Here is an 18,509-nt window from a genome sequence, read left to right on the forward strand (position 1 = left end):
ACTTATTTGACACATGCACTCCTGGAATAAATTCAGGAAGTTGTGGTTGGGATCACTCGATGTAACATCTTGTGGCTTCAAACATGATCTGTGGTTTTTCATCTTCAAGAGTTGATAAGAGTTGGTGCTTTCCAACAATTCACTTCGTTCTTTGTGAATGTATGGTTAGATAAGCCGACCGTATCTATTTGATCTGGATCATTTTGATTCTTTCTGTCCCCAGATTGATGGAATGTATGGATCAGAGGGGGCATCTGGTAGGATGTCATACACCATATAAATAAAGCAAATGTGTTTATAGAACAAGGAGACCTGACATGGGGTCAAATCAGGGGTGAAATGATCCTGGTTCGGACCGGATCGCCCGATCCGGTAGTGATGGTGGCGGGTGGTTCGGAGAACCAGTAGCAAAAATCCCTCCCCCCCCCATGCCCAGCTGAGCCACGCGATCATCAGAGGGTTTTTTTTTTTTTTACTTTTAAAAGCATTTTTTCTTCGGCCGAAAAAATGCTTTTAAAAGTTAAAAAAAAAAAAGCCTCATGATCGCGCGGCTCAGCGGGGATCATCAGAGCCTTTTAAAAGAATTTTTTCTACCACCTCTTCGGTCAAAGAGGTTGTTAAAAAATGCTTTTCAAAGGCTCTGATGATCCCAGCTGAGTTGCCTGATTGTCAGAGCCTTTTTTTCTTTTAAAAGCAAAAAAAAAAAATGCTTTAAAAAAAACCAAAAGCCTCTGACAATCAGGCAACTCAGCTGGGATCATCAGAGCCTTTGAAAAGCATTTTTTAGCAACCTCTTCAGCCGAAGAGGTGGTAAAAAAAAGCTTTTAAAAGTAAAAAAAAAAAAAGTTGGCCACGCCCACCCAGTCACATTACCCACCACCACCAAGCCACACCCACAAAACCGGTATTAACAAATTTTACATTTCACCACTGGGTCAAATCTTCTTATCTGTGACTCTCTGAATCCGCCCAAAGTTTTTACCAAACTTAATATTATTCCAATTTGAGGATGAAATTGTTGAATCGGAAAATAATCATACCAATTGTAATTCATTTTAATTACATATAAATGTAATAGAAAACAGGGAAATTTTTGCTGGAGTGCAGCACCCGATATTTCATTCAATGTCATCATTGCCACCTTGAGTTAGATGGCTAATACCAGTTACCAAATTTCACAAGGGAGTCTTATAACTCTAAAATTGGAGGGAGCCCATGAGACATCCATCTGCGTGTTTTCAAACTTGGCAACTTTAAGATGTGTGGACTTCAACTCCCAGAATTCCCCAGCCAGCATGCTGAACTTCAATCCATAGTCTCAAAGAGTAAACGGAAACTACAATATAACATTAGTGAGGAAACATTTAGCGCATGACTGTGGGTGGCCATGATTTAGTGAGTTGTCTATGGGGACCAGAATTCACACAAAAGACTAAGCCATAGTTTAAAAAAACATATTGGCTCCAAATCACAATTCATCCAGATTCTGAAATGATCTATTTTTAATCTGGGAAGCTTAATCATGATCATTAGTGATTGTATCAGAGGTGGGTTTCAGCAGGTTCTGATCAGTTCTGGAGAACTGGTAGCGGAACTTTTGAGTAGTTCGGAAAACTGGTAAATACCACCTCTGGCTGGCCCCACCCCCATCTATTCTCTGCCTCCAGAGTCCCAGCTGATCGGAAGGAAATGGGGATTTTGCAGTAACCTTCCCCTGGAGTGCGGAGGGAGGAATGGAGATTTTACAGTATCCTTCCCCTGGAGTGGGGAGGGAATGGAGATTTTACAGTATCCTTCCCCTTCCACGCCTACCAAGCCACGCCCACCAAGTCATACCAGGCCCACCAAGCCACACCCACAGAACCGGTAGTAAAAAAATTTGAAATCCACCACTGGACTGTATGATATAACAATCCTTGAGGATCATTAGCAGATCTAGAGTAGTAAATGATAATATAAGTGTGATATCATCTCACAGATGCTGCACATTTGTTGAGAAGCAAGTCTATAAGGGCAGCATTTATGTAGTGACATCACAGAAAGGAAGATATTGTATACTTGCTTGGAACACATCTATACCTGTTGATAAATATCTCTTAGATCAAATCATCATTTGCTATCCTTGATTTCATGCCGCTTATTTATGTCCCTGCTTTATCACTTAAATTAAATTATCACTTAACAGTGAAATATTTTGTGGAGCAGAACACTCAATTACAAAATTCACGGAATTCTCACATGGGGAGCAAAGTCACTTCAGTTGCTAGAAATATATTTTCCCTTTCCTTTTTAGGCAATGTGGTTGCTCAGTTTTGGTGAAAATTGTCCTAGCAATTTTAATTCTAGATTCAAAAGAGTTTATGCATAAAAATGTCAGCTCCATTTGTAGAGATGTGGTATCTCTCTGATCTTCCATATCGAATTCTGGAAATCCACTTAGGAATCGGCGCCAACAGTCGGGGTACTTGCAGGAAAGAGCCCCCCTAAAGTTTTTTTTTTAAAGGCTGGTAAAAGGGAAGGAGCTACAATAATGCATTTCTTGACTCTTTTGGCCTCACTCTATTGGCCCTACTATCTACAGCTCATTTGCAGGTTCAATCCCAGGTCCTCTTAAAACAGAGGTTCCCAACCCCTTGTTTTTATGCTGGTACTTGTCCACGGCATGCCAGAAACTAGTGAACAAGTGAAGCCCCATCCGCGGGATGCAGGCAGCATAAGAAACCACATCCCCTCCAGTCTGTGGAAAAACCTCTCTCCACAGAACCAGTCCCTGGTACCCAAGAGGTTGGGAAGCACTGCTTTTAAGACATCAATGAACAGATTGTTATGAGGGCAAATATACTTCCATTCCGGTCAAAGACTGTAACCATAGTCAGATAGCATGGTTGCATCTTCACTGCAGATATTTCCAATTAACCATCATAAGCATCTTTCCCCATCATCATCTGTGGGCCTTTTTTTCCTTCTTCCACCCCACCATCAAAAAATAAATAAATCAATGTCTGAAAAGTATTAATCACCCCTACAGTTAAGCTGAGCCCTCAAGAAGGCTGCATCCTTCCCTTAGATCAGGAGAAACGATTCTTTAAGCTCACGTCAGTTGTGGTATCATACTTCCAAACACAGTCCTATGGCACAAGATATTGTAAATATGCCAGTAATATTTGTGGCGGGTGGGTATTCACTTAAGTTATATTATGCTATAGCATTTAAATGTCTACAAATATTATTTTAAATTATTGTGAGCAACACTGAACAAAGTTGTGTGTGTATGTATGTGTGAATATTTACACAGCATTCACTAAAGTTGAATATCTCCAACTTATATAACTTTCCTGCCTGTCAAATTAATTCCACTTGCTGCAGAGCTTCACTTGCACTCTAATGCGTGCAAAGTGGGTTTTTTTGTGTGTGCAAATTGTAAATGTAAGAGAGAGAGAGAGAGAATATAAACGATGTACTGCTATCCCACTGAATGAACACCATGGCCTCTTGCAGTCAGGACACACATATCATATATGTCACAGAACGTATCCCCCAATTCATAGTATGTTGCATTAAACATGGAACAGCCCTTCCATTATCTAAACATTATGGTCGTCCCCAGAATTTGATCACGTTTTCTCCTCCCCTAACTTTATTTCAAGGGTTTACCCAACTGAAATTTCTTTTTACGCATTGACATGAATTTTCAGTAGGTTCTGAAATTTGCTCATATAGATAGGAGATTTTAGCGAAGGTTTCTCTAGAATCAATCTATGCCTGGTGGGCCAATGAGTGATAGAAGCACATCAAAAGGAATGGAGTATTGATGACAAAACAATAGGAAACCATGCCAGTTGTGTACCAAAAACACGAGAAACAGTCAATCTTGAGAAAAGCCCAAGGAGAGGGAACCAAAAGGGGGTGGGAGTGGGAGTGGGAGTGGGAGAAAGCCCAGGAAATGTCAAGTGTTTCCAATGTCACACTGTGATTTACAAGAATTAATGATGACAGAGCTCAAAACACTGTACATTAAAGAATTTCAAAAACAAATACATCTCAACTATGCTTATTTCTTGGGACAGGGAATATTAATATGAGAAACTATTTTTAAAGGTGTGATTTTTTTTTAATATCACATCAAGAGTAAGCACCAAGGGGCAGTCTCATGTTGGGTCCCAAATTTTGGGGAAGTCAACTACTGGAGCTGGTTGATAATCCAACCACCTCCAAGAGGGATCAAGTAGAAGGTGGGAGATCATATGTGTATATAAATATTTGGGACAAATGTTTGACAAAAGTGGCCTTTGTTTGGGCTATCCATGCCTTTTCAAGTTTCAAAACACACACACAAAATATGCATAGCATTAGCAGACAAAGACTAGAGAGATACCCTGTTTTCCCAAAAATAAGACCTCCCCAGATAATAAGCCCAATTGGGCTTTTGAGTGCATGCGCTAAAATAATCCCACCCTGAAAAATAAGCCTCCCCGAAAATAAGCCCTCCCAAAAAATATTTAAACGTATGCGCAGATGGTCCCTGCCATTTCCTCTGGTTAGGGTTAGGGAGACAGAGCTGGAAATCAGGTAAGATGGAAAGAGGAGCCCCGTCTTGCTCCACGTGCCCCAAAATAATAAGACCTCCTCTAAAATAAGGCCAAGCGTTTATTTCGGGGTTCAAAAAATATAAGACAGGGTCTTATTTTTCAGGGAAACACGGTAGATGTCAAGAGAGAGAGAGATGCATAGTTTAGTTACACAACAGCAAGGGATTTAACAAAGTAGATCACAGCCTACTTCTTGGTAAGATAGAACAATGTGGAATAGACAGCATTATCACCAGATAGATTTACGGTTGGCTAACAACTGTACTCAGTGTGTAGACCTCAATGGAGCTACATCTACATGGAGGGAAGCATGCAACAGGATACCTCAAGGTCTTGGGCCCACTGATTTTCAAGCTCTTCATAAATGATCTAGATGAGGAGATAGAAGAGGAATTCATCATGGCTTAGGTCCAGGGTATTTGCAGGACCATCTCCTACCCGCCTCCCACTGTCCTGTCCGCTCACACAGGGCTGCCCTCCTCAGGGTACCATCGGCCAGACAATGTCGGCTGACAACGTCCAGGGGTAGAGCGTTCTCTGTGGGCGCTCCTGCCCTCTGGAATGAGTTACCCACCGAGCTCCGGACGGCGCCTGATCTCCGCTCCTTCCGTCGAGACCTAAAGACTTGGCTGTTTCAACAAATGGGCTGATTCTGATTCCTGGGTTTTATTTTATTTGTTCCTTGTCTTAATTGGTTTTAACTAGGATTTTCTTCCATTATTGTATGTTTTTAGCTTTGTTCGCCGCCCTGAGTCCTTAGGGAGAAGGGCAGCATATAAATATTTGTAAATATTTTATAAATATAAAAATCAAGAGCCTTGATAGTACAAGGGTTTAGTGCACCCTGTTATTAACACAGCTGCCTGCAATTTCTGCTGGTTCGAATCTCTCCAAGGCTCAAGGTTGACTCAGCCTTCCATCCTTTCTAAGGTAGGTGAAATGAGGACCCAGTTTGTGGGGGCAATAAGCTGACTTTGTATAAAATATACAAAAGAATGAAGGCTATTGCTTAAAGCATTGTAAGCCGCCCTGAGTCTCCGGAGAAGGGCGGCATATAAATCAAATTAAAAAATATATATATATATTTGTAAATAAAAAAAAATTTAAAAAAATTTGCAGACATCACCAAGCTGGGGTGAAATTGCTAACACTTTGGAAGAGGCACACAAGATTCAGCAAATAGACTTGAGCATTGGGCCTTATCAAACAAGAAGAAGTTCAGTGGTGAGAAAATTAAGGTCCTGCATCTAGGCAGGAGAAATCAAATGCAGGGCTATATAATAGGCAGCACCTGGCTCAACAGCAGTAACTGTGACAAGGGATCTACCGTAGATATCCTAGTGCAGGGGCCCTCAACTTCTGGACCCATTAGTGCGCTGTAAGCTATTTGCAACTGGGCTGCAGGTGAGCGTGCCCACGTACAAACACACATCCCCAATTGCATGGGCAGTGAGCGACTGCTCATGCACACTACTCATGCAAATGGAGCTGCGTTCACGGGTGCTTGCCAGCCACTTGCATGGGACCATCTCTTCTCACCCCTCTGCTGGTCTGTCAAGCCGGAAAGGTTAGGGAACTTTGTCCTAGTGGACCATCACTTAAGGTATGAGCCAGCAGTTTGCTGCAGCTGTCAAAAAAACCAATGCAGTCCTAGCCTGTGGAGCTGGCAGCGGAGTCGGACAGCAATGAGGCTGAGGAAGAACATGGGCCAGTCCTGGAGGCTGGGGAAGGCCTGGATGAGGGCTCTGTGTCAGAGGCAGAGATGGGGCCAGGGCCATCTGGGAGTGATGTGCGGACTCCGGAGCCTCCAGAGGCTGACAGCAGAGAGGCAGAGGAACAGGAGGAGCCTGTCCCTAGTGCATGTATGAGAAGAGCTGCCAGAAGGCAAGAGCAGCTAAAGCAAAGAGGACAACTCAGGAGTAAGGCCAAGAGATGATTGGTCCCTCCAGTGGTGGGATTCAAGTAATTTAACAACCGGTTCTCTGCCCTAATGATGTCTTCCAACAACCAGTTTGCCAAACTCCTCAGAAAGTTAACAACCGGTTCTCCCGAAGTGGTGCGAACCGGCTGAATCCCACTACTGGGTCCCTCCCATAAGGCTTAAAAGACCAGCAACGGCTCTTGGGCTCTTTGTTGGAAAACAATGTCGATAGACTTGTTCTTGTCTTGCTGCACTTATCTCTGGTCGGCGTCTTCTGCTTCTGAACTTTTGCCAAGAGAAGCCTTTGGCAGTTTGCCTAATTAGACCAAGGTTGGTGATTAGACTGAAGAATTTGTGTTACGAAGAATTTGTTTTGATTTAGTTTGGACTACGCTGAGAATGAGTTAATTCTCAGCTGTTCTAATAAAGTCTGTTCGTTTTGGAACTGTTTGCGTCTAATACTACCTACTTGGGCCTGGGTCACAACAATGACAATAAAGGCTTTGAACTTCGTTGATCACACACCTTGCAGGCATCCCTCTATGGAAAACTGGTCATTCCCCAGGAAGATTTGTGGAAAAGATGAGAAGACTGGACAAGGAGTTATAAGCAGCACAGCAGCCACTCAGGACCCTGTGAGGTGGACAGCTTTTGCATTTAAAGTCTTTTACTCTAATTTTTTTTCCAGGCATACTAGCAGCCATTGGACGGAACAGCAATGACATACCAATAAATCTTACCGATAGTCATCATTGAAAAGAACACTATAATAATTAAGCATTACCTTAATTACCTTCATAAAACTGCAAATCTTCATCATACCTTATTATATCTCCACATTTTTGGGTAGAAATGTGAAGAGCAAGCAATTGATTTTTCACATTATTTTTTTTAATTATTATTTGTTAAATTTATATGCCTCCCATCTCACTAACAAGTGACTCTGGGTGGCTTACAAAGTCATAAATAGAAGGATAAAACAATTAGAAGATTTTTTTTAAAAAAAACATTAAAATATTTAAAAGTTATGATGTTAAAATGAATAACAAATTGGATAAAAAGCACCAAGGTGTTAATAGAATAGAATAGAATTCTTTATTGGCCAAGTGTGATTGGACACACAAGGAATTGTCTTTGGTGCATATGCTCTCAGTGTACATAAAAAGATAGATTCGTCAAGAATCATAAGGCATAACACTTAATGATAGTCATAGGGAACAAATAAGCAATCAAATCATACTAGGAAACAATATAAATTGTAAGGATACATAAGTGGGAGGAGATGGGTGATAGGAACGATGAGAAGATTAATAGTAATGCAGACTTAGTGAATAGTTTGACAGTGTTGAGGGAATTATTTGTTTAGCAGAGGGATGGCGTTCAGGAAAAAACTGCTCTTGTGTCTAGTTGTTCTGGTGTTCAGTGCTCTATAGCATCGTTTTGACGGTAGGAGTTGAAACAATTTATGTCCAGGATATTTTCACAGCCCTCTTTTTGATCTGTGCAGTATACAGGTCCTCAATGGAAGGCAGGTTGGTAGCCATTTTTTTTCTGCAGTTCTAATTATATGATGGGTTGTAGATGGGATCTTCTCTTAATCTACTAGCTCTCTCCAGAATGGGACACCCCCAGATGAGAGCCTCCCCAACCTAATGTACTCGGCACCCTTCAGCTATGCACACATTCTCAATCTTTTCCCTCTAGAGAAAATCCTTCAGATGTTGACTGAGATCCTAAATTATCAATCTCCGTATTACCAGAAGCACCTGTAGTTGAGCTGCGTGGCTCAGCAACGCCAAGATGGTGGCCATGGGTGCCATCTTGACTTATTTTTTTTAACTTCTCACTGCAGTTGTCATTGTTGATTCTTTGACATTTTGCAAATGTTTTCTCTCTGTTAGGAGACATTTTGGTGGTGGCTTGAGGGCCCAAGTGGTTTGTTCAAAAGTGCCATGTATTTATGTCCCCTTTGGATTGCTCGTTCTTCCTTGGACGTAAAGAAACTTGTCCTATCCTCCAGTGAACTCGACTTCATATGAACACAAACAGAACCTCAGCAAGCAAAATCGCCTGCTGGGATTTGCTGCTGTGGAGGGTGTGGTAACTTTTAAGACATACCACTCCAGAGCTTCCAAGAATCAACATATTAGAGATTTGTGTTCCGTTGTTGGTGAATGTCTGTGATTCCATAGCGGAATTCGTGAATTTGATTTGATAGGACATTTACTTGAACGCCGAACAAACCACATGGAACTTCAAATGCGGATTCTTTTTTTTCCCACCCCCCACAAATCTAAACCTGTATTTAACTCTTGTCAAATCTAGGCCACTGTGCCGAAACCACAGAAGGCATTCGCTATGAAACGGTTGCTCTCCATAAGCACTTTTTGAGCCTTTGAGCCTTTCTTCCAATAAATCTAAAACAGAATGCATAATATAAAACCTGCCATTACTTTTCGTGTCCTCAAGAACAAGTTATATTTTTACTTTCTAAAACTTGGGTTCTTCTTTAGTTTCAGAGAGATTCTTACTGGAAGTGTCTAACAGCTGCAAAGAACAACAAGAGAAAAAAAATTCAGGTCGCTGTGCAACCTAAGGTTGTTTCTTCAGGACACAACTGAAAGTGTAGAAGGATTGAGGAATTACTCAAAATTGAGAAAGAGGGGTCAACCCAGGGGTGAAATGCTACCGGTTCGGGCCGGTTCTCCCAAACAGGGAGTAAAAAATGCTACCAGTTTGCCTGAACCAACGTAAAAAGAAATGCTTAAAAAAAAAGGTTCCAATGATCGTGGGGCACAGCTGATTGTTACAGCTGATCGTCGGAACCTTTTCTTTTATTTTTTTAAAGCATTTTTTTTACTAACGGTTTGGGCAAATAGGTAGTAAAAAAAATGCTTTAAAAATGTAAAAAAAAAAGGTTCCGACAATTGTGGGAACAGCTGATTGTCACAGCTGATTCTTGGAACTTTTTAAAAACTTTTTTTAGTTAAAAATGCTAAAAAAGGTTTTTAAAAAACGTTGGCCACGCCTACCCAGTCACTCCACCACCATCAAGCCATGCCCACAGAACTGGTAGGGAAAATTTTTGAATTTCACCACTGGGTCAACCTATTTTCCAAAGCGCCAGAAGGCAAGACAAGAAACAATGGATGGAAACTAATCAAGGAGAGAAGCAACCTAGAACGAAGGATAAAATTTCTGGCAGTGAGAACAATTAATCAGTGGAATGGCTTCCCTCCAGAAGTTATTGACCTACCCAAAGGGGAGAATGTTAGGAAATGAGGATTACCTACTTTGTTGGGTTGGCAATATATAAAAAATATATATATAAAAAAAATATATAAAAAAAAGGCTTTTTTTCTGAAGCTCTGTTTGGAGGCTTTTTTTCTGAAGCTCTGTTTGGGGGCTTCTTTTTTGAAGCTCTGTTTGGAGGCTTTTTTTTCAGAAGATGTTTGGGGGCTTCTTTTCTGAAGCTTCGTTTCTGATGCTTTTTTCAGCCTCTGAAACCTCTGTTTGAGAAGCTGGGTGGGGCTACATTCGGAGTATAAGACGCACCCAGATTTTCATCCTCTTTTTTGGGGAAAAAAGGTGTGTCTTATACTCCAAAGAATATGGTATGTCCCAAATAGAGATGACCCTATGAAGGCCAAATTGTCCAGGTAAAATATTTGGCAACCAAAGCAAAATGGTGGCAGATCCTTTTGATGCGGCCCCAGAACTGTTTAGTGCTTGTCACTTTAGCTGATGCATGTTGCAGCAATTGAAATTTGCAGCTTATTCAACAAGGCTAATTCAACGTTAAGCGCATTGCTGTGAATATCATCCAAAGATGGACTTATGTCTGTGGAGAAGATGAGGGGCAGGAAAATGGCACCACACATCTCATGATATCAATGAGCATGACCAAGGGTGAAATCTAAAATTTGTTACTACCGGTTCTGTGGGCGTGGCTTGGTATTGGTGGGGGTAATGTGACTGGGTGGGCGTGGCCAATTTTTTTTTTACTTTTAAAACCATTTTTTCTACAACCTCTGTGGCGAAGAGGTTGTAAAAAAATGCTTTCAAAAGGCTCTGACGATCCCAGCTGAGTTCCCATTTAAAAGAAAAAAATGGAGCTTTGATGTTATATATGTTGTCAGTAGGAAGACTATTTTATGCACAAAAATGGAAGGACACTTTGATCGCCACAATGGACGAACGGTTGCAAAAGTTGATGCCGTTAGCAGAGATGGCTAAATTGGCTGCTTTGATTAAAGAAAAAAATTATTTTCGTTTCTACTTGGAAACCGCTTCTGGGCTTTGTGCTTGAGATGGGAAAAAAATGAAACTTTGATTCTGGGTTTTACTGATTAGATAGGTTTGTTGTTATAGGAATGGCTAGTTTATACTAGTATGTAAAAGTTAAAAAGTTGAGGTTTGATGTTATTATCTTACTGCACCAAAGGGAGTCGGGGTTTTTGCATTACGAAGTCTGAGTAGGAGTGCACAATATATTAATCCTAAATTACGTGAAAACTATCCAGATTCTGTGTGTAGCTCTCAGTAATATGAATATAATATTAAAGTCGTGCTCATTGTACATTGCTCAAGCATGCAGAAAGGCCTAAGGCTCGTTAGAGAAAACACTGTAGTGGAAATTGCTGGATAAAATCCTTCTGCTTGAAAATAAATTTATAAAAAAAAAAAAAGATGAAGAAAAAAATGGCAGCAATGCAGAAAGACAGGTTTGCTCTCTACGTTTGTTCCAACCGATCTGGCCAAAAGCCACCTCTGCAATTCAATCTGTTTCCAAAAAAAGTTGGTTCACAAATTATCACGTAACAAACATGTAGATGCACGTATACTTGTGCATCAGTGGTGAAATCTAAAATTTGTTACTACCGGTTCTGAGGGCGTAGCTTGGTGGTGGGGTAATGTGACTGGGTGGGCGTGGCCAATTTTTTTAAAAAACTTTTAAAACCATTTTTTTCTACAACCTCTTTGGCAAAGAGGTTGTAAAAAAAAATGCTTTCAAAAGGCTCTGAAGATCCCAGCTGAGTTGCCTGATCGGCAGAGGCTTTTTTTTCTTTTAAAAGCCTCTGCCGATCAGGCAACTCAGCTTGGATCGTCAGAGGCATTTAAAAGAAAAAAACAGAACTTTGATGTTATATATGTTGTCAGTAGGAAGACTATTTTATGCACAAAAATGGAAGGACACTTTGATCACCATAATGGACGAATGATTGCAAAAGTTGATGCCGTTAGCAGAGATGGGTAAATTGGCTGCTTTGATTAAAGAAAAAAAACACGATTATTTTCGTTTCTACTTGGAAACCGCTTCTGGGCTTTGTGCTTGAGATGGGAAAAAAATGAAACTTTGATTCTGGGTTTTACTGATTAGATAGGTTTGTTGTTATAGGAATGGCTAGTTCATACTAGTATGTAAAAGTTAAAAAGCAACTCAGCTTGGATCGTCAGAGGCTTTTAAAAGAAAAAAAAGCCTCTGATGATCGTGTGGCTCAGCTGGGCATGGGGGGGGGGGGGCAGGGATTTTTGCTTCCGGTTCTCCGAACCACCCACCTCCATCGCTACCGGATCAGGCGATCCGGTCCAAACCAGGAACATTTCACCCCTGCTGTGCATGTGTGAATATGGTTGATCGGGGGGTTAGACGTATGCATGTTAAGCATTTTGGAGCCTATCTACAGCATAATATTGTGTGACATGGGGAGTCCTCGACTTACGACCACAACTGAGCCCAATATTTCTGTTGCTAAGGGAGACATTGGTTAAGTCAGTTTATCACCTCTCTTGCCACAGTTTTAAAGAGAATCCCTGCAGTTGTTAAGTGAGCAACACAGTTATTAAGTGAATCTGGCTTCCCCACTGACTTTGCTTATCAGGTTACAAAAGTTGATCACATAACCCCAGGCCACTGCAGCTGTCATAAGTATGAGTCCGTTGCCAAGTGTCTGGATTTTGGATCATGTGACCCTGTGGATGCTGCAATGGTCGTAAGTGTGAAAAACGGTCATAAGTCCCTTTTTTCAGTGTCGTCATGACTTTGAATGCTCACTAAATGTAATTAGAAGACTATCTGTATATCTTTATTCCAGGGGTCCATGGGATGTATGGTGTCAAAATCTGCAAAATAGTAAGTGTGCCCTTGTAACTGAAGCCCCTCTATTTTCGTACATGCTTCACTTGTTCATTGTCACAGAATAGCCATGAATTAAACACTCGTCCTATCATATCCATATAATGAGCACTGTTGGGTTTCTACTGGTTCTACCCAGTTTGAGCGAACCGGTAGCGGCGGTGGCAGGCTCCACCCACCCACCCATACATCATCACAGATGCTCTGCCCATGTACAGACGTGGCACCGGTGAGCATAGTGAGCTCACATTTGCGAACCGGTAGCAAAGGTAAGTGAATCCCACTACTGATGCTGAGCCTTGGTAGCGCAGTGGTTAGAGTGCAGTACTGCAGGCTAGTTCTGCTGATTGCCGGCTGCCTGCAATTTGGCAGTACAAATCTTACCAGGCTCAAGGTTGACTCAGCCTTCCGTCCTTCCACGGTGGGTAAAATGAGGATCCAGATTGTTGGGGGCAATATGGTGAGCCTGTAAACCACTTTTAGAGGGCTATAAAGCACTGTGAAGCGGTATATAAGTCTAAGTGCTATTGCTATGACTATATCCGTCTCCGGAAACTCACACAGGGTCTGGTTAAAACTAATAATCCAGGCCAAATGAGCAAAGGAAGAGGAATTTCCATTTGGGTAGCAATAGCCAGCCTGCTATTAAGCATTTAGCATACTAAGAAGCATAGACATCACCCTGCCAACAAAAGTGCGTATAGTCAAGGCTATGGTTTTCCCAGTTGCAATGTATGGCTGGGAAAGTTGAACCGTAAGAAAGGCTGAGCGCCCAAAGAATTGAGGCCTTTGAACTATGTTGCTGGAGAAGACTCCTGCGAGTCCCTTGGACGGCAAGATGATCAAACCGGTCAGTCCTAGAGGAGATCAACCCTGACTGCTCTTTAGAAGGCCAGATCCTGAAGAGGAAACTCAAATACTTTGGCCACCTAATGAGAAGGAAGGACTCATTGGAGAAGAGCCTAATGCTGGGAAAGATTGAGGGCAAAAGAAGAAGGGGACAGCAGAGAACGAGGTGGCTGGATGGAGTCACTGAAGTAGTTGGCATGAGCTTAAATGGACTCCAGAGGATGGTAGAGGACAGGAAGGCCTGAATGAATGTTGTCCATGGGGTCGCAATGGGTCGGACACGACTTCGCAACTAACAACAGCAGCCAACCTGCTAGGTTTCAGTTGGGGCCTGTGGGTGTGAATGCATTTCCAAGAAGAATGCCTAGGAAAACAAGTTCCCATCCATGGAAACAATTGGATGCACAATTTCACACAATTGCAAATCTGGTCCCAACATCACTTGATCAGCAGAGACCCCCTCACACCAAAGCTGAGGCTGCACCTTTATAACACAGCTTCTTAAATATGAAAAGAATTCACACGGGAAGAGCAGAAAAATGTAACAGACAGCCTTTCAGTGTTGGTGGGAAATGAAGTTGGGAATTGCACTCAGTACGGCCTCATTGTTTCCTTGGGCAGCACTTCTGCTGGGCCCTGCAGACTGTTCTTCTCTCTCTTTGACTCACTGCTTTTAGCCTGTCTTCAAGTCACTTTTGCTTCCCTCAAGTGGTGACTGAGTCATGAGTTCAACACATGATTTAGGACAACCCTTTTCAGGAGATCCTTTGGGAGCTGTTGCTTGATGGACAAGTCCTCCTGCCAGGCAGCAACTTTGTGACTTGGGCAAAGATGGTATTCAGCCGGTTCTGGAGAACCGGTAGAGGAAATTTTGAGTAGTTTGGAGAACCATCAAATATCGCCTCTGACTGACCCCACCCCCATCTATTCGCTGCCTCCCGAATCCCAGCTGATCGACTGGGTCTTCTTTTTTGGCCCTGCACATGGAGCTGGAAAGCAGGTTAGTGGGGTGGAGAGGAAATGGAGATTTTACAGTATCCTTCCGCTGGAGTGAGGTGGAAATGGAGATTTTACAGTATACTTCCCTTCCCCTGGAGTGGGGTGGAAATGGAGATGTTACAGTATCCTTCCCCTGCCATACTCACCAAGCCATGCCCACAAAACCAGTAGTAAAAAAAATTTGAATCCCACCACTGGCACTTGGGGGTCTGCTGGATTCAAGGCTCCTAGTTGGACAGCATAGAGAAGTCATGACTGGAAGATCCAAGGCCAATTGTGACCTTCCTTGGAGCAGAAAATTACAGCAAATCAGGCCCTCATTACTCCAGGCTAAAGGTAGAGTCGTGTCCAGTCATGTCTGATTCTAGGGGGCAATGCTCATCTCTGTTCCTTAGTTGAGGGTCCCAATGTTATCCAAAGACCTTTTTCGTGGTCATGTGGCCAGCAGGACTGTACCTATCAATCTATTTGCATTTGCTTGCTTTGTAACTGCTAGGTGGGCCGGAGCTGAGGTAAATAACGGGAGTTCATCCCATCCCACAGCACTCAGGTCTTGAACTCAGGCTGTCAGTTTTCCAGCTGACAAGCTCAGGGTCTTTAACTGCTGAGCCTTCGCACCCTCTTACCCCCGGTAAGACTACTGTAATGTGTCTACATGAGGGTGCCCTGAAAGATTATTCTTAAATTGTAATTATTTATTTATTTATTTATTGGTTCGATTTATATGCCGCCCTTCTCCGGAGACTCAGGGCGGCTTACAATGCGTTAAGCAATAGCCTTCATCCTTTTGAAGACATCCTTCGGGCCCCCCTAAGCGGTGTTCTTTTTTATACAGTCAGCTTATTGCCCCCACAATCCGGGTCCTCATTTTACCTACCTCGAAAGGATGGAAGGCTGAGTCAACCTTGAGCCTGGTGAGATTTGAATTTGCAGTAATTGCAGGCAGTTGGTGTTTCTTAACAGCACTTTAGTCTGCTGCGCCACCAAGGCTCTCTCTTCATTCTATTAGTGTAGAATGAAGCAGTCCACATATCTCTCCTGTTTCCAATGGCGGAAATATATAGCACTGGTTTTGCACACTGGTTGCCAATTAGTTTCCAAGGTACAATTTGAGGTCCTGGTTTTGATCCCTAAATCCCTGGTTATCTGCAGAATCACCTACTCCAGTGGTGGCGAACTCAGAGGCCTCTCTATGGGCAGGTGTGCCATCAACCCAGGCTAGCTCCATCGCGTTTCTCCCTCAGGGGGGAGAGAGAGGGTGGGAGGGAAAGAGAGAGGGAGGGAGGGAAAGAGAGAGAGAGAAAGAGAGAGGGAGGAAAGAGAGGGAGGGAGGGAAAAAGAGAAATGATATTGTTCCTAAATGTAATATTTCAAAAGCAGGAGAAAAATGAAGTGGGATAAAAGTGCATTTATCACATTTTTCTTAGAACAATTACCTGAACTCTGCCTTGTTTATCATTATTTTAGGTAGTAAAACTTCATTCTTCAGGTTAAATTGCCACGTTGGCACTTTGCGATAAATAAGGGGGTTTTGGGTTGCAGTTTGGCACTCGGTCTCTAAAAGGATCACCATCTCTGACCTACTCCAACCAGTAGAGGCCCACTTGTTGAAATAACTAGGAGAAGAAGAAGAAGAAAAAACCCCTGCTGAAAATTCTATGTTTTCAAGAGGGGGGAGCTGAAATGAGAAGGTGCCCCTTTTCTGTGGCGGTGCCAATGCTGTGGCACAGCCTCCAGGTGGACACCAGGCTAGCCTCCTCCCTGCTGATTTTTTTTGGGGAATTTGTTAAAAACAACGTTGTTTGGGAGGGGGTTGGTTGGCGCTTCTGTATGACTCCATCCTTTATTTTTAGAATCCTGATGGATCGCTGTTTTTCTTGCTGTGATTTCTAATATCCCTGTTATGGTATTAACACGTGACTGTGGATGTTTTAAATTGTTTCTATTTATATTTTATGTAAGCCACCAAGAGTCATTTGGATTCAAGCGGGGTAGAAGTGTGTCTAATGAATAAATTTAATAATTATATGTTTTCAGCCATTCAGCTTTGTGGAGCTCTTCTCTCTCTTCTGCCTGTGTTGAGTGAAGTTGATGGAAACTGCCCCTCAGCAGCCCTGAGAGGCACCTCTTAGGGAAAGTCGCTCTACAGATTTCTTTAAAATATTCCTGGTCAATTAAAAGCAAAGAGAAACAGAGATATCATCCATACCTTTAAACGTAAATCTATGAAAGGGGAAAGAAAATATGCAGTTTGGGCGTTTCGGATTGAATACTTGAAAAGGAAGGAATGAGGAAATGTCTTTGTGGTCACCCATTTTCACTGCCTTTGCTATCCAATACATAATTATTACCAAGGAACATTTCAACTATTTGGACAAAATAAGAGAGAGAGAGAATTTCTTACCACTTGGGTGTTTTTTGCTTGAAGAGTGATCAGTTTCAAGCAGTCAGCCCAGGTGAAATTTACTTAATGGTTAACGACTTCAAATAGTGGAAAAGAACAGAAGGATGCAACTTCAGAAGAGGAAGAGGAAGAGTTGCAGCAGGGATTTTTGACAAAACAAGAATAAGAATAATGTGTGGGTCTCCTGGCTAAGAGGTGTTCAGTCTTCTGAGATGAGGGGTGCGACAGATCCAGAGATGGTATTCAGCCGGTTCGGACCGGTTCTATGGAACCGGTAGTAATGATTCTGCGCAGTTCGGAGAACTGGCAAATCGCACCACCGGCTGGTCCCACCCACCCTGCCCTGCCCCACCCCACTCGACCCCGCAGCGCGGCCCAGCTACAGCCCCACCAGCCGGCCGCACCCACCCTGCCCCACCCCACCCCACCCCGCAACGCGGCCCAGCTACTTTCCGTGCCTTGCCTCTGCGCTTTGCCCACTCTGCTCACCAAGGTAAGCATGCCACCTGTTCATCCTTCGCCTCGTCCATCCTGTGCCATTCCCCAACTTGCCCCAGAGCCTCCGCCCACCTTGGCTGGGTCGGGAACATGCCATTCCCCTGCTCTGGCCTTGCCCTGGAGCCTCAACCTGCGGTGGTGAAATTATTTGAAACCCACCATTGGACAGATCCTCTCATAAGAGGCATCAAAGCACTGAGTAATTCTTCTTTCCATGCATGTTTGATCGGACGAATGATATTGACAAGAGCAGCTACATTGTTTTGGAGTATGAGGTTGTGCGAAGAAAGCTGAAGGACCTGGGAGTGAGGTGCTCATTTTTTCCCCACTATTCTAAGTGAATTTTTCAGCCAATACATCTTCCTTCAATTTAGAATACCACGGACCCAAGAATGGGTCTGCTTCTGGTTCCCACGACAAATCCAACAGTTTGTTTTTTTAATCTAATGATAGAAAACAGAGCACATTTTTAGATACCTTTTTATACCGTGTTTCCCCGAAAATAAGACCTTCCCGGATAATAAGTCCTCCCCAAAAATAAACCCTCCTCCCAAAAATAAGCCCTCTCCCAAAAATAAGCCCTCCCTGAAAATATTTAAGTGTATGCACAGCCGGTCCCCACCATTTCCTCTAGTTAGGGTTAGAGAGACAGAGTTGGAAATCAGGTAAGATGCAAGAGGATCCCTGCCTTGCTCCACGTGCCCCAAAATAATAAGACCTCCCCAAAAATAAGGCCAAGCACTTATTTTGGGGTACAGAAAATATAAGACAGGGTCTTATTTTAGGGAGAACATGATACATGTTGTAGGAAGCACAGAAAACAATATTACTGCAAGATTCATTTTAAAAAGACCGTTGCGTGATTATTTCTCTTTCTCTCTCCCTCTCCCTCCCTCCCCCCCCCTCTCTCTTTCTCTCTCACTTTTATCCAAACTGTTGAACTGAAAATGTTGGCTAATGGGGCATTGCCACCCAGGACGAAAATAAGTGCTGCTGCTTCTTCTAAACCCTTAGCAAAGCAACTTAGAAAGGTTGCTATTAATGTGCTGTAATTTTAAAGATTTACATGTCCTTGATGAATTATTGTAGTCTTGAAGATTTGGAGGAATAGGT

Source organism: Pituophis catenifer, unplaced genomic scaffold, assembly GCF_029215685.1.
Source record: "Pituophis catenifer annectens isolate HBS135680 unplaced genomic scaffold, rPitCat1.0.hap2 SCAF_7, whole genome shotgun sequence".
NCBI classification, from domain to species: Eukaryota; Metazoa; Chordata; class Lepidosauria; order Squamata; family Colubridae; genus Pituophis; species Pituophis catenifer.